Source organism: Acomys minous (assembly GCF_964271855.1).
Source record: "Acomys minous genome assembly, chromosome: 13".
NCBI classification, from domain to species: Eukaryota; Metazoa; Chordata; class Mammalia; order Rodentia; family Muridae; genus Acomys; species Acomys minous.
The window spans coordinates 49,065,949-49,082,842 of NC_140495.1; the positions used below are offsets into that span (position 1 = coordinate 49,065,949).

General features: G+C 42.9%; 1 pseudogene across 1 annotated transcript; it reads right to left on the reverse strand.

Annotated features, from left to right (window-relative positions):
- Positions 1-16,672, reverse strand: LOC311581029 (E3 ubiquitin-protein ligase pellino homolog 2-like; annotated as a pseudogene). Its single transcript has 4 exons — positions 16,345-16,672; positions 6,316-6,503; positions 980-1,485; positions 1-402 (listed from the first exon to the last, which is right to left on the reverse strand). The product of its transcript is annotated as an E3 ubiquitin-protein ligase pellino homolog 2-like (transcript).
- Between the last annotated feature and the right edge of the window lie 222 nt (positions 16,673-16,894).

Genomic DNA, 16,894 nt, shown 5'->3' on the forward strand with positions numbered 1-16,894 from the left:
AATACATTTCTTCTACATGTATAAAAAGGATGTAAATCTTGCCCAAGTTTACAAAGGAAAAATAAATCTTGCTTAAAACGTTAAAGTTAAAATAAAAACATGGCAGTTGAAATCCAGTTATTACACAGGTATTAAAGTTTAATCAGGCAGACCTCAATGCTGCTGCTGCTGCTCTGAGCATGCAAAACACAGTTGTATCTGTGGGCTCCTGCCTAGTTTCATTATCAGCCCCGTTTCCCCCAGCCCAGTATGCCTTTCCCTTAACAAACAGCGTTATGAAAGTAGAATCTACAGTTAATGGCAAAATCTTCACAGTAACATGTTAATAATGTATAGATGGCTGTCCAGGGTGTCAGTCCACTGGACCTTGGAAAGTCAATGTGATGCAGTTCTGTTCGCCAACTGTGGGCCCTTGTCTGCAGGCGGAGGAGACACTCTCTCCCAGTAAACTGTGTTCCGACATAGGTGAGCGGACCCCTGCCAACAACAACCCAACAGACCCAAATGTGTTAAAAAAAAAAAAAGATAGTTCCTTGCAGATCCTAACCTGCAGAGGAGGTGTCAAAAGCTGGCTCTTTGAAGAAATACATATCAAAAGTACCCAGGAGACACAAGCCCCAGGAAGTGTCCTGGGAGTGTCTCCTGCTATCCTCCATCCCTCCCATATAGAACTGTCCTTGTCCTTTCTTTAAGCTTAATGAATTAAAATCTAGTTGTTTGACTCTTTTGTCTTTATTTTTATTAAAGTGTAGTCTGGCCTTTTACAAGCCAGAGGCCCCCTTTCCCCCCTGGAAGGGACGCAGATTTTTCTTGCCTCAACCTGGCTGAATGCAACTGCCCTGCGTTCCTCCCTGCCAAAAAGGCCTTCTTCAAGGACTGGTTCTCAAAATGGAGCCTTCTTCAGGTAGCCTCCTCCAGAAGGCTGAAGAAAACTCTGGGGCCAGATTCTGAGCCCAGCCTCCGGGAGAAAGGAACCCACAGCCAACCAGCCGCGTGGTGCAGAACGGACCGGCGGCTTGAAATGCGTGGGTTCCGTGGGTCAGTGGAATCTGAAACCAGTACTTTGCAGACTTCTCTGAACACACGTGTCAGCAGGGGGAGAAAGCGTGAGTTGGGGGGTCCTGCGTCAACATAAAAATCCTGCCTCACAGCCCAGACAGAGAGGGCTATAGGGTCCCACAGTCCTGCACATGGGACACTCCCTCTCATTGACCTCTGTGTCGTTCCGATGGCCCCAGTTATGGTAGCCATGCATATGGCCGCAACTCAGGTATGCCCAGGGCGGCTTCTCCTCCACCCTCTCCTTCTGGTTGATCTAGGGAAGGCCAGGGCGTTGAGGCTCATGGGGCACTGGGGTTGGGTTGCCTTCCTGCCGTGCTTCTGACTCGGAGTGTGAAAAGGGCCATCTGTAGTTCTCCAAAGAAGAGTGGCCCCACACAGGTCAATGGGGGAGCTGTCTTACAGGACACTGATCTCAGTTTTCACCTACAACAGGTTCAACAGATACACCTTTAAAAGCAAAATCTTCAGACTGTGGGGGCAAAGGCACCTCAACACCCTTTCCTCTGTAAGGGGAAAAACAGAAGACACAGGAAGGTAACATATGCAACTAAAAAGGACATGGGAATTGCCCTCCCCAGCCTCAGGACACATAAACGTTCAGGGTGAAACACTCAGAGCCTTTTAGGTTCGATTAATGCAGCAGTTACTTTAAGAGTCCCACAAACATTACACTTTTATCTTTAACTTTTTATGTGGAGAACACACCCATAGACCTTATACGGGATGAGTGCTGTCTTGCCTTTGAAGACCCACACTCTTCTAGCAGAGCGTCCAACACACTGCAGGTGACCCTTAGCTACGCACACCTTGATCTGTCTTTCACCCATGTTTTTCCTAAGGTCAGAGGCAGAAGTCTTCATGGAAAGCCTTTTGTTTTCAGAGGGCATCTGTCTGTGCCAAGCACACTGCACAGGTCATTTACAGCTGACAAGCAGCAGGGTCAGGCACTGTCAGCAGGAAGCAGCCCACTGCTAATACTAGATGCATACTAAACCCTGAAGGGATCAAGGCTAAGGAGTCAGAACCGCAGTCTGCAGCAGTGGGAGGCAGGCATGCCTGGAACCGGGGGAGGCCACTGTCGCACAATGGCTGACACTACAGTCTGAGGCTTTTGGTCTGTTAAGGACCTGGCTCTGTCCTTTATAGCTGTGTGACCTTGGGGGTGGTTATTGGAGCATACTGCCATACTCTCCCCTTCTTTAGAATGTAGAAGGCGGCCCTGAGGGTTAAACAGATTACAGCAAGCTGAATTCTTGGAAGCGAGGTCTGGCATGTGTGGGTTCCTTTCCCCTAGAGGCTGGGCTGAGAATCTGGTCACAGAGTTTTCTTCAGCCTTCTGGAGGCTAGTTGAAGAAGGCTCTGTCCTGAGAACCGACCATGAAGGCCAGGGAGGGAGCAAGGTGCAGCCACACTCAGCAGGGGTTGAGACAATAAAAATCTGCGTCCCTTTCAGAGGGGGAAGGGAGCCTCTGGCTTGTGAAAGGACAGACCGCACTTGATTAAAATAAAAATAGTCAAGAGTCAAAGAACTAGGTTTTATTTCACTAATCTTAATGATTAAAAAAAGACAAAAAGAGAGAGCTGGGGGAGGGAGAGAATGGGGAGTGTGCTGCTAAACCTTCCAGCCTCTGGGTTTTTAAACTAAGAGTACTTGACTAGCAGGAGACACTCCCAGGACACTCACCCCCACCCTCCCACCCCACCCCCCACCCCGGGCTTGTCTCCAAGGTACCTTTGATATGTTTTTCTTCAAAGAGCCAGCTTTTGACACCTTTTGTGTGGGTTAGGGTCTGCAAGGAACTATCTTTTTAACACATTTGGGGCTGATGGGTTGTTATCAGCAGGGCAGTTGCTCACCTATAGCTTAACTGGAGGAAGAGGCTCCTTTGCCTGCAGACAAAGGCCCACAGGCATGCAGTAAACATCATTGATGCTAATACTCTGATGAAGATAGGTCAGGATGGGTTCTGCAAGAATTTTTGCCAAGAGCCACCCTGTTAAGGGAGCTCACTAGGCATGTGGGCTGGGTAGGAGGTAATCTGGTGTCTGCAAGGTCTTGTACCATGATGCCCCTCCCCCCCAAATGGCTTTCAGCCTCTGACATGCTGTCAGGAGCTATTGGCTTGGAGAAGTCCAGTAGGCATGAGAGATCTCTGGAGGTGATCTGATATTTGCAAGGTCTGTATCATGATGTACCCCAGAATTGCTTCCAACCTCTGACTACCATGTCAATTGTGCTTTGCTGCATCTCTCTAAAATCTAGCATTAGAGCCAGGCATGGTGGCACATGCCTTTAATCCCAGCACCTACAGAGGCAGAGGCAGGTGGATCACTGTGAGTCTAAGGTCAGCTTGGTCTACAAAGTGACTCCAGGACAGCCAGGACTACATTCATGGCCAGCCTGGTCTACAAAGTGAGTCCAGGATAGCCCAAGACTACACAGAGAAACTCTATCTCAAAAACCAAAAGTAAAAACATCTGGTATTGGTGTAAACTGTTATTTTCTGGGTACTGACCAGCTCAGATTGAGCAAACTTCCTACAGGATCTTGTTGAAGATGTACTGTTTGTTGTTTAGATGAATTAATCCCTGATTATGGAATTCCTGATTTGATTCAAATAGTTTTAAAAGTCAAAGTTAGTTTATGCCTGTAATAAATACCTTTGTGGACCTCCAGATGCCTCACTAAGGATAGCCTTGTAGTAGATTTGTGGCTTCAGATAAGCCTCCACTGCAGATGGCACCATGAATCCTGGTATTTCACCATAAATATAGGCAAGTTTATTTAAACTTTGCATGAACCTAAATGGAATGAAGCTACCTTGATATGTCTGAATTTACTCTGTTTCTTAGAATGAAAGACAGATAAAATTATTGTCTTGAGCTCATAATGAACTAAGAGATAGCTAGATAATGTATAATTAGGTCCGTCCTAATTGATAAGTGGTATACTTTTGTAAGTTTCAAACCCTATTAACCTTAGACTCTGCCAACGTTCATCATTCTGAACTTACTATGAGCTTATGTAATGGATACATAGATAAGAAAGGCTTAGCTTTAAAACATGTAACCAGTTTTATTTTAGAATTCATCTGTTTTGTGATTAATTTTAGTCTGTTGACTATGAGGTAATTCTCTTTTCTCAGAAGTATAAGTATGGTCATCAACAATAAATAGGGCTGAAATTGGGAAGCTTAACTTCAGTTGAAGTCGAGATGCCCAAATTCATCCACCCTTTCTCTTAAATGTGTGTGAGTGGTTTATTCTCTCTCTCTCTCTCTCTCTCTCTCTCTCTCTCTCTCTCTCTCTCTCTCTCCCTCTCTCTCTCATTTCTTACTTCCCTGTAGATTTGCAAATGAGCTAGCAGACTCATTTTTATCAGCCTAAGTTTACACCATCTCATTGGAGATCTCCGCAAAGAGGCCTGCCTGCAGATCAAAGAACCTCCTTTTATGACCCCTGTGCAGTTTCTGGCTAGAAGCTGCTTTTACAGCCTCATCCATAGGAAATTTGTGGTCAGTTTAAATTCTCCTCCTTGGCCGCAGGATAGCCAGTCCCTAGAGAAGAAGCCTTGGGCTCTTTTTCCCCTTCCCTTCTTTCTCTTTCAATTGGTTGCCTGAGCCATCAGCTCTGGCCACCCAAGAGATGAAGCAAACAAGACAGACATTCGCATGCAGCCCCAAAGACCCTACCCTGGACCTCTTCAGAGCAGCAGCCAAACATTAACAGATTTTTCCTGAATGGAGATTTGGAAATGACGTCAGGATCCAGGAGGAGGGTGATAAGAGCAGCACACCAGAGAGGTGTGATTACCCTAAGCATGGAGTGGACAAGGAACTCACATGGCCTTGGGAATTGAACAGGCTAGGGAACTGTAGGTGACAACATAGCACCAGGCACCAGGCCTGGGCTGGACAGCTGGGTGGAGAGGTCTGGGTGCCGAAAGAGAGTCAATGTGCCTTTCCTTAGCTCCCATCTAGCAGTAGTAGACAAGAGAGTCCCTAGGAAGGCCTTGTCTTGTGGTTATCCTGTTGTCTCCATGTCAACAGGTAAATCAGTTGATCTGGGTCAATCTTGTGTAAAAGTCTTGGATCATCAGAATCATTCTTGTTAGGAAATTGTTTTCACAATACCTTTCCAATTTACAATTTCTTAAAAAGTATTCAAATAAAACAGAGTTTGCCTGACCTTTCACAGAAAATGTTTTTCATGTGTATTTATTGGAGACACTAAGAAAAGGCTATTTTCTGTAAGGTGAAGGGGCCTTGCTTGTCCCTGAAAGGTGTGAAATAGAAATAATGAAAATGACACCCTAGAAGTAGGCCTCAGGTGTAGGACAGCAAACTGTCCACCAGGCCCCGCTTCCTTTCTCCATCCCAGAAACATCTCGTTGCCACTTTCATCTGAGTCCATAGACCACACGCCCTCACTGCTGTGTGTTTTGCCTATGGCTGCTTCGAGAACTGCCTCCCTTTCTATAACCCAGAGCTTCTCTCCTAGCTTCTATGCAACAAAGGAGGAGGGAAAGGTGAGTAGGTCTTTTAGGGCTTGTGCTGCACTTATGGTGTGATCAGACCTCAGACTGCCACTTGGCAGTGACACTTCTGAGATGTCAGCCTGTCGTAACAGGTCTGGCCTCAAGTAAAATATTCTTTTTCTTTTTTAAAAGATTTATTTATTGTATATGAATGCTTTATCTGCAGAAGAGGGTATCAGATCACATTATAGATGGTTGTGAGCCACCATGTGGTTGCTGGGAATTGAACTCAGGACCTCTGGAAGAGCAGGTGGTGCTCTTAACCACTGAGCCATCTCTCCAGCCCAAGGAAAATATTCGTTTTCCTCTGGTGAACAATACTGAGAATGCTACTAATTGCTAACCATGAACCTAAGGGAGGGTTCATGGCAAGTTGAGTATTTCTTAATTTTAGAAAATCTAGACTTTTGTTTAATTTAAAAATTTCACTCACTGTTTGATACTGCCCAGGATTTTTTCTGGATTAGTAAAGTGTTATGGGGGAAAGATGAATTCTGCAATGATAGTGTAATAAATGACTGTTCTCCTGGAGTGGCCCACCCTGAGGATAGACAGCCACACTTTCCAACTCTCCAGAGCCTGTAGCATTGCTTCTGGACCAGGGAACTGCACACCTGCCTTGCACCAAGGCTCTGAGCTTCAGCAGGGGAGAGTGACAGTTGCCACAAAGTGTCTGTGCTTTGGTCTGTTTTCCAGAATGGAGGCCACTGACTCACTAACTTTCCCCTCTCCTATGCCAACCTGGTCTCTCGCAAGATAATCACATCTCCACAGACAGATATCTCTCACCATATTCAGGGCTGTGACTCCTCTGTAAAACCACCCTGGGAGTGCATCACCAGGACACCATTGGTGGTGAGTCTGTCCATGTGCCATCCATGTTCTTCCACTATGCTGCATTTTTCTGGAGAACAATACCACAGACCAGAAAAAGCCTGCTAAAGTGATACTTGAGAAGCAAAACTCCAGAGTATCCTTAAAATACATGGGAAGCCAGTCAGGCCTGGTGGCACACTCTTTTAATACCAGCACTTGGGAGGCAGAGGCAGGCAGATATCTGTGAGTTTGAGACCAGCCCCATCTACACAGTGAGTTCCAGGCCAGCCTGGTGTAGAAAGTGAGTCCAGGACAGCCAAGGCTACACAGAGAGACCCTGTCTTGAAAAAAGAAATACACAGAAAAGGTGGAAAAGAGCAGAGATGTCATTTTCTACTTAAAGCTGGAAAGTGGAGGATAAATGTGCTGCTCTGACAATGGGACAGAAGCTAAGCTGTCAGAAGCTGAACAGTTCATCTCTGACCACCCACTGTATGTTCTCCTCAGGAGCTTAGCTAGGGCTGGCACCTGATCTCCTCACTCAGGGACCCCTTCCCCTGTGTCAAACCTGGAATCTAAGCCTTCAGTTCTTTCTTGAGTGTCACTTCCACCTGCTCTTACGCAGGTACCCGAAAGCATTTTTGCATGTACTCATTACCTGGATGCAGAAGGAAAAATAGTCTAAAGAAGTACTTTTTATCAAACATACAAAATTTTAAAAATTAAGCCAACAATTGGGGGGGCGAGTGTGTTTCCATGCAAACTGCTGTGTCTATCCTTGAGGCGATGGCAGCAGTGATAGGACAGACACCCTCTCATCCTCCTACATGCACTGCTTTGAAGCCCCTCCCCTTTCCCCTTCTGGCCCTGTGGCACTGCAGGGAGGATCAGAGTCCTGCTTCATGTAAACCCATCAGAGTAGCCCCAGGCTTGGAGGCCTTGTGACCGCTGTGAGGTGGCTATGCCCAAGTACACAGCCACTTCTTTCTCAGGGAGCTGCCCCACACAAGCAGATGCTGGGAAACGCAGGAGCAGGTGGCAGACTCAGGAACAGACCTCCTCCTCTTCCCAACCCTCAGGTAGCCACTGCACCAGGGGAGGAGTGGGCAAGACAGAGAGAACCAGGTCCAAGATGTTGCAGGACCACTGCATCACCAGGGCTGAACTGGCTTTCCTCAGTACTTCCTGTCATATTTTCCTTTAGGTCACAATAGACAGTTTTCTCTCCACAACGATGTTCAGATTCAAGAGGTATTTGTATTAAGATAGGTTAGCTACTAAAGCTTTCAGGGTTAGTTTATCAAGTACCCCTTGAAGGCAGGGCTTTCTGTTTTCTGTTATCACATAAAACAGGGGATACAGCAAACGCTCACCTTTCAGTGAACAGCTAACAATTTCCTTTGTACACTAAAGATCTGAATTTGGCCACTTATTTTTCCCTTTGAAATAAACCTCCCAATTTCACCATAAATGTATGTATGCATGTGTATGTGTATATATATATATATATATATATAATGTTAGCATATACTTTTTAATTAATACAACAAATACAACAACAACAGCTGAGTAATCTACAGAGTGTTTTCTTTTTATTGAGGCAGGGTCTCTCTGCAGTACGACTGGCCTTGAACTTATAACCCTCCTGCTTCTCTCTCCTGAGTGCTGCATACACGTGGCCAGGTTTTTAACACTGCCTTGGGCTGTTCTTAAAATTAAAACATCGGGGAGTTCCAAGATGACAGCGAGCAGCATGCACCTTGCTTAGACGCCAGAGAAACCAAGGCAGAAAATTGGACTTATTTCATAAGCAGGAACACCAAGTTCCCCACCCAACTACAGGGGGAGAAACCATAGTGCACCAGGAACAAACTAGGGACAACCTTGTGCAACCCCAAACACGGGGGAAAAGTGCAGACCCCCCGAGGAGCAGAGCATCCGCAGCGACAGCAGCAGCAGCAGCAGCCCACAGCTAAAGCAGAGCGACAGGATAGCAGTGGTGGCTGTGGCGCCAACAACACTAGCAGGGCTTGCTGAGGTAGGCCTCGAGGGACAAAACACTCGCAGTGGTGATTGGCGGGGCGGGGATTAGTGAGCTCAGCAGTGGGAAGTGGCAAGCAACAGGGGCTGCAAGGGACTGTGTGCAGTGACCTTGGGTGACAGAGAATGGACCAGTGCCTTGTTTCAGTGGAGAGTGGCAACCAGCAGGGAGAAAGGGGAGGTCAGACTGCTGAATGGATCAGTGCTCCAAAGTGGAGTAGCCTGTTTATAGAGCAAAAGATTAACAAAACAAAAGTCACACAGCATCTGACATCTAAATCACAGATTCATTGTGTGGTGAATCCTTTAGAGGAGACAAACAGCCAGAGGAGCCCTATAAAACCACAGAATCTAGGTGGTAGAGCTCAAACAAATAAAGACACAGAAGGCAGAGTCTGAGAACCCAGTATAGAAAACAGCTCCTTATCAAAGGTACTCACCCCCAAGACCACCAGCTTGGAAAGCCCAAGCCTCCTAAGCAGATGCCTAAAGGAAAGAATAAGAGGTCTAATAACAGAAATCAAGACATTTTGGCTCCACCAGAAAGCCCAGAAACCAACAGATATCCTACTATGGCAGAGTCATAGGAAGATGACCTCAAAACCATGCTTATACAGCTTTTTTGAGAACTATAAAGAGGAAATGAATAGAGCCTTCCAGGAATTCCAGGATAGCACAAACAAGTGAATAGAAGCCATCTGGGAGAAACAAGATACCACAAGCATACAGGTGAAGGATTTAAATAAAACAATTCAAGACACGAAAACAGAGTCAGACAATATTAAAAAATCACAAATCGAGAAAAAAAGTGAAATGGAACAATTAAAAAAGGAAGCAGGAATCCAACAGACAAGTATAACTAACAGAATCCAACACATGGAAGAGAGAATCTCAGGTGCTGAAGATACAATAGAAGTAATGGATACTTCTCTCAAAGAAAACCTTAAAACAGAAAAATTAGGGACACAAAGCATCCAAGAAATTAAAGACACCATGAGAAGGCGTAACCTCAGAATTATAGGAGTTGATGAAAAGGAAGATGCAAAGTTCCAAGGTTCAGGGAATGTTTTAAAGAAAATTTTACATGAAAACTTCCCCAATCTACAGAAGGAGATACCCTTGAACATACAAGAGGCCTACAGAACACCAAATACACTAGACCAGAAAAGAAATTCATCCCGGCACATAATAATCAAAACACTAAACCTGCAGTATAAAGAAAAGATACTAAAGGCTGCAAGAGAGAAAGGCAAAATAACATATAATGGTAGATCCATCAGAATTACACCTGACTTTTCAACAGAGACTATGAAGCCAGAAGAGCCTGGTCTGAGATTATGCAGACTCTAAGAGACCACAGATGCAAACCTAGGCTACTATATCCAGCAAAACTTTCAATCAACATAGATGGGGAAGTCAAGATATTCCAAGACAAAACCAAATTTAAACAGTATCTAAACACCAACCCTGCTCTACAGAAAATAGTAGAAGGAAAACATCATCACAACGATAGCAGCCACACCCAAGAAAATGCATCATACTGATAAGTGCACACCAGCAAAACCAAAACAGACATGCCACACATAATCACCACTAACTCCACAATAAAAGAATCCAATAACCATTGGTGAATACTATCTGTCAATATCAGTGGTCTCAACTCCCCAGTAAAAAGGCACAGGCTAAAAAAATGGATGCAAAAACAAGACCCTTCACTATGTTGCATTCAAGAAACACATCTCATCAACAAAGACAGACATTACCTGAGAATAAAAGGCTGGAAAAATTTTTGTCAAGCAAATGGTCTCAGGAAGCAAAGCAGGAGTAGCCATTTTAATATCCGACAAAACAGACTTTCACATAAAAGTGATCAAGAAAGATTGAGAAGGACACTTTGTCCTAATCACAGGAAAAATCCACCAAGAGGACATCACCATCCTAAATATCTATGCCCCAAATATTAGGGCACCTGCATTTGTAAAAGGAATACTTTTAAAGTTTAAATCACTCATTGATCCCAACACAAAATAGTGGGAGACCTCAACACACCACTATCACCAATGGACAGATCCTCAAGGAAGAAATTAAGCAGAGAAATAATCATGCTAACAGAGGTCATGAATCAAATGGACCTAACTGACATTCACAGAGCTTTCTACCCAAATAGAAAAGAACATACTTTCTTCTCTGCACCACATGGAACCTTTTCCAAAATAGACCATATAATTGATCACAAAACAAGCCTCAATAGGTACAAAAAATTCAAATAATCCCTTGCATCCTTTCAGACCACCATGCCCTAAAGCTGAGCATCAACAACAATAGAAATAACAAAAAGCCTATGAACACATGGAAATTGAACAATCTTCTACTCAGTGACAACTGGGTTAGGGATGAAATACAGAAAGAAATCAAGACTTCCTAGAGTTTAATGAAAATGAAAGCACAACATATCCAAACCTTTGGGACACAATGAAAGCAGTGCTAAGAAGAAAATTCATAGCACTAGGTGCCTTCACAAAGAAACTGGAGACATCGCATATAAGCAACTTAATGGAACACTTGAAAACTCTAGAAAAAAAGAAGCAGACACACCCAAGAGGAGTAGATGGCTGGAAAAATCAAACTCAGGGCTGAAATCAATAAGTTAGAAATGAAGAAAACAATTCAGAGAATCAATGAAACGAAGAGCTGGTTCTTTGAGAAAATCAACAAAATGGACAAACCCTTAGCCAAACTCACTAAAAAGGAAAGGGAGAGTACACAAATTAACAAAATTAGAAATGAGAAGGGAGAAATAACAACAGATACTGAGGAAATCCAAAGAATCCTTAGGTCTTACTTCAAAAGCCTATACGCCACAAAATATGAAAATCTAAAGGATATGGACAATTTCCTTGATAAGTTCCCCTTTCCAAAGTTGAATCAAGATCAGGCAAACAAATTAAACAGTCACATATCCACTAAGGAAATAGAAGAAGTCATCAAAAGTCTCCCAACCAAAAGCCCTGGGCCAGATGGATTCTACCAAACCTTCAAAGAAGAACTAATTCCAATACTCCTCAAACTATTCCACAAAATAGAAACAGAAGGAACTCTTCCAAACTCATTCTATGAAGCTACAATCACCTTAGTACCTAAACTACACAAAGACCCAACAAAGAAAGAGAATTTTAGACCAATCTCCCTTAGGAACATAGATGCAAAAATACTCAATAAAATTCTTGCAAACCGATACAAGATCACATTAAAAAGCTCATCCATCAGGACCAAGTAGGTTTCATACCAGGCATGCAGGGGTGGTTCAATATAAGGAAATCCATTAATGTAATTAATCATATAAACAAATTGAAGGAAAAGAATCACATGATCGTCTCTTTAGACGTGGAAAAAGCATTCAACAAAATCCAACACCTTTTCATGCTAAAAGTCTTAGAGAGATCAGGTATACAAGGCACATATCTAAACATAGTAAAGGCTATATACAGAAAACCTATTGCCAACATCAAGCTAAATGGCAAGAAACTTAAGTCAATCCCACTGAATTCAGGGACATGACAAGGCTGCCCACTCTCTCCATTGCTCTTTAATGTAGTACTCGAAATCCTAGCTAGAGCAATAAGACAGCTAAAGGAAATCAAGGGGATACACGTAGGAAAGGAAGAAGTTAAAGTTTCCCTTTTTGCAGATGCTATGATAATATATATCAGCGATCTCCAGAAGTCAACCAAAGAACTCCTACAGCTGATAAACAGCTTCAGCAAAGTGGCAGGATACAAAATTAACATGAAAAAGTCAGTAGCCCTCCTGTATACAGAGGACAAAAAGGCAGAGAAAGAAATTAGGGAAACCACTCCCTTCACAATAGCCTCAAACAACATAAAATATCTGGGAGTAAATCTAACCAAGCAAGACCTATATGAAAAAAACTTCAAGTCTCTACAGAAAGAAATTGAAGAGGATATTAGAAAATGGACAGATCTCCCATGCTCATGGATTGGGAGAATAAACATAGTAAAACTGGCCATACTACCAAAAGCAATCTACAAATTTAATGCAATCCCTATCAAAATACCAATGCAATATTTTACAGAACTAGAAAGATCCCTCAACTTCATATGGAAAAACAAAAAACCCAGGATAGCTAAATCAATCCTATACAATAAAGATCTACTGGCGAAATCTCCATCCCTGATCTCAAGCTGTATTATAGAGCAACAGTAATAAAAACAGCATGGTACTGGTACAGAAATAGGACAATCGACCAACGGAATCAAATTGCGGACCCAGATATACACCCACACACATATGGCCATTTGATTTTTGACAAAGAAGCCAAAACGATACAATGGGGGAAAAGGGCGTTTTCAACAAATGGTGCTGGTCCAATTACATGTTAAAAATGCAAATAGATGCATATTTATCACCCTGTACAAAACTAAAGTCCAAGTGCATCAAAGACCTCAACATAAAACCAGACACACTAAATCTGTTAGAAGAAAAAGTGGATAAAACCCTAGAACTCATTGGCACAGGAGACAAATTTCTGAATAGAACACCAACAGCTCAGGCTCTAAGATCAACAATTAATAAATGGGACCTTATGAGGCTGAGAAGTTTCTGCAAGGCAAACGACACTGTTAGCAGAACAAAGCAAAAGCCCACAGATTGGGAAAAAAATTTTACCAACCCTACATCTGACAAAGGGCTGATATCTAAAGTATATAAAGAACTCAAGAAATTAAACACTACCAAACCAAACAACCCAATTAAAAAATGGGGTTCAGATCTAAGCAGAGAATTCTCAAAAGAGGAATGTCGAATGAGAAACACTTAAAGAAATGTTCAACATCCCTACTCATCAGGGAAATACAAATCAAAATGATCTTGAGATTCCATCTTACATTTATCCAATTAGGTGTATCAATAACACAAGTGATGACACATGCTGGAGAAGATGTGGCAAAAGGGGAAATCTTCCCCACTGCTGGTGGGAGTGCAAACTTGTTCAACCACTCTGGAAAGGAATGTGGCACTTTCTCAGAAAATTGGGAATAGCTCTACCCCAAGACCCAGCTATACCACTCCTGGGCATATATCCGAAAGATGCCCCACCATGCAACAAAAACATTTGTGCAACTATGTTCATAGCAGCCTTATTCATAATAGCCAGGACCTGGAAACAACCGAGATGCCCCTCAATTGAAGAATGGATAAAAAAAAAACTGTGGTACATCTACACAATGGAATACTATTCAGCTATTAAGAACAAGGAAATCTTGAGTTTTGCTGGCAAATGGATGGAGTTAAAAATGATCATCCTAAGCGAGATAACCCAGACCCAAAAAGACACACATGGTATATACTCACTCATATGTGGATTTTAAACCAACACCGACATCCTAGGAGAGACTCCACCCAGCAGGACATAGGGACATTTACAGAGACTTAAAGCTGGACAATGGACAGAGTCTTGAGTGTGTAGAGTGGCCCAGTCCGGCCACACAGGAAGAGGTCATATATAGTACAGGGGATATTAGATAAACTAAGATCAGATGGTAGGGGAGGAGAGCTCCCCTATCTAAGGACTAGGGGAAGGAGGGAAAGGGGTTGAGAGAGGGGATGGGATCGGGGGTAGATGAGGGAGGGGGTGGGATCAGGAGGGGAAGAGAGAGGGGTCCACAATTGAGATGTAAAGAACTCAAACTACAGAACAAGCAGGTAATTTATATTCCTAATCACACTACATGGGAATAGGTCTGAGACTGGCAGAGGTATAAATGTATAGGAATAGAGAGGCCTCATGTGGACCACAGAAACTCTGTGAATTACTATTAGAGGCCTTTACTAGTAAGGAAAGAAGGAAGATTTGTAAATGCTTTATGTCGAGCCATACACTTTAATTGTTCCGGGCATCCCGCAAACCTCATACAATTATAATGTTAGAACTGGATAATACTTGTAAGAGATTGTGTTTTCAGAACAAAATAACCAGCTGGATCAGACTTGAGAGGAATCAATCCCCCCCAGCACAATGGCACTGATATCCTGCATCCTCCTAGATCCAGCCCTGGATGATTCTGTTCCTTTTACTCATCAGAGTTGGACAGCTTCCTGAACAATATTGTAGAAAACTTCTGATCCAATTAGGACCACCATTGCAATCTCCTACTAAGCCTGGAATCTCTCAACATTTAAAAACTGAATCGCAAATGAAATCACTATATTGCGTAAGCATTCTCTCCAATTTTGGGGGGCCCACTCCAAAGTATTATGTGCCCCAATTGAACCTGAAGAAACCTTAAGAGAACGATGCTCCATTCCCTCAAAGGGGGTGGGGGGCACGGTTGTATAGGTTGCGGTATGTTTGCCTGTTCTAATTGGGAGGTGGTCATAAGTCAATATTGGTCTTATACAGAGAAAAAATTAGGGGAAACACAGGAATGTCTCTCTTTGCCTTTATCTTGCATACATAGGCAAGGAGATGGGAGCTGAAAGGAAAGAGAGATTTAGGGACATAAAGGGAGGATAGAACAAAAGCTAGATGATTGAACCTATTCCTTAACTCAAGGCCTTAATTGTTACTTATAGTGAAGGGTATGTTTAAGTCCTTGCGATAGAGTTCAGTATATTGATACAAAACATGGGGATGTCAAATAATTGGCAGATTTTAACACAAGAATATATATCCTAAGCCTAACAGATAGATATGACTATATCGATATATGAGGTAAAATAGTTGAATAAGGTCTTCAAAAGCCTCAGAGACACACAGAATATAGCATTTAAAGTTGTTCTCACAATCCTAAACTTCTTTGACAACAAGACAAGTTAACTCCTGACAACAACCAGCCGACCTCAAAGATGATGATGAGCATCAAAGAGCCTTCTTATGGACATGGCTTCAAAGGTGGCAAAATAACAACTGGGCAAATTGTCCTCGTTCCACCACTAACAGAATCTGCCTAAAAATGGGCAATTTAGATGCAGGCAGAGTAGACGGCTGCACTCTGCCAAGTCAGGGTAAGCAAGTCCTCTATAGTTCCTGCCCTGGGAACAAGTCTGGCAGAAATATAGGCCAGAAAGCTGAAGATGAGGCTCCAACATTATACAGTGTATTGGGGGACTGGTCAGGAGGTAAACTGTCTTAAGTAAATTTGTACATTTTGGAAACTGCTAACCCACACTGCTGGTTCACTCAGGAATTTAAGTTTTATTCCTTCTCAAGTCTCTGAGGGGCATTGAAGACAAGATCATATAGTTCTTTTTCTGTTTTTGTTTTTTGTTTTGGTTTTTCGAGACAGGGTTTCTCTGTGTAGCCTTGGCCATCCTGGACTCACTTTGTAGACCAGGCTGGCCTCGAACTCACAGCGATCCACCTGCCTCTGCCTCCTGAGGGCTGGGATTAAAGGCGTGTGCCACCATGCCCGGCTTGATAATAGAGTTCTTTAACCAAGTTTAGCTGGTTGGGGGACAAGATCATTTTAGATCAAGATAAAGTAGTTAGGCTATTAGAGTTGAGATAAAATAGATATTGAATCTCATTCGGAGATCTAGACTCAACAAGACAGGAAAAACACTTACTTCAAAGGAGACAGATGCAGATGGCCAAGTCACTATGAATGTAACATATATAGTACTCAGTATTCTCATGATTGTCACATGGTTCTCCCTGCTGTATGTAGTTTGTTTTACACATGTGTGATAAAATAAAAGTATATATATATATATATATATATATATATATATATATATATATATATATATATCCCTAAAACATAAAAAAAAAAACCTTCTAACTACAGACTTCACACTAAGCATGTTCTCTGCAATTAACTCCATCACAGCAGTGGTGGAGTTCTGAAACCAGAATATATTGTAGAACTTACTCCAAGAAATATATTTCTGGAAGAGTCAAATCCAGCTGAGAATACTAATGCTGTGTATGGCTTGTTCCTGTCACACATGATCCTGCAGGCAAACCTAGAGGTGGTGCTCTGTGTGATCTGGGCATCATAGATCTGACTGCCAAAAATGGTGTTGATGACCATGAAGTTGATAGGGCTCTCTGTTGATCTGCCCACTTGAAGAAACCAAACACTCTCATGACTCATATGAAAACCATCAGGCTCTGTGTTGCACTCACAGGAACAGGGACTTGGGACACTGTCAGCTTCCTTATCTTTGTTTAACTGACTTCATGCTCTTCCTTGTTATCTAAGAGAGAAGTTACAGGGAATAAGGATCAGATTCTTTCTAAAATCTAGTTCATTTTATCAATGGACCAAGACCTAATGGGACTGATATGACCCCTCCCCCACTACACATGTGTGTGCATATGTGCATGCATGCATGCATGCATGCATGCGTGTATGCACACACAGACCCACAAGGCATGTATAAGCCAGAAGACAGTCTTAGATATCATCTTCAGGGATG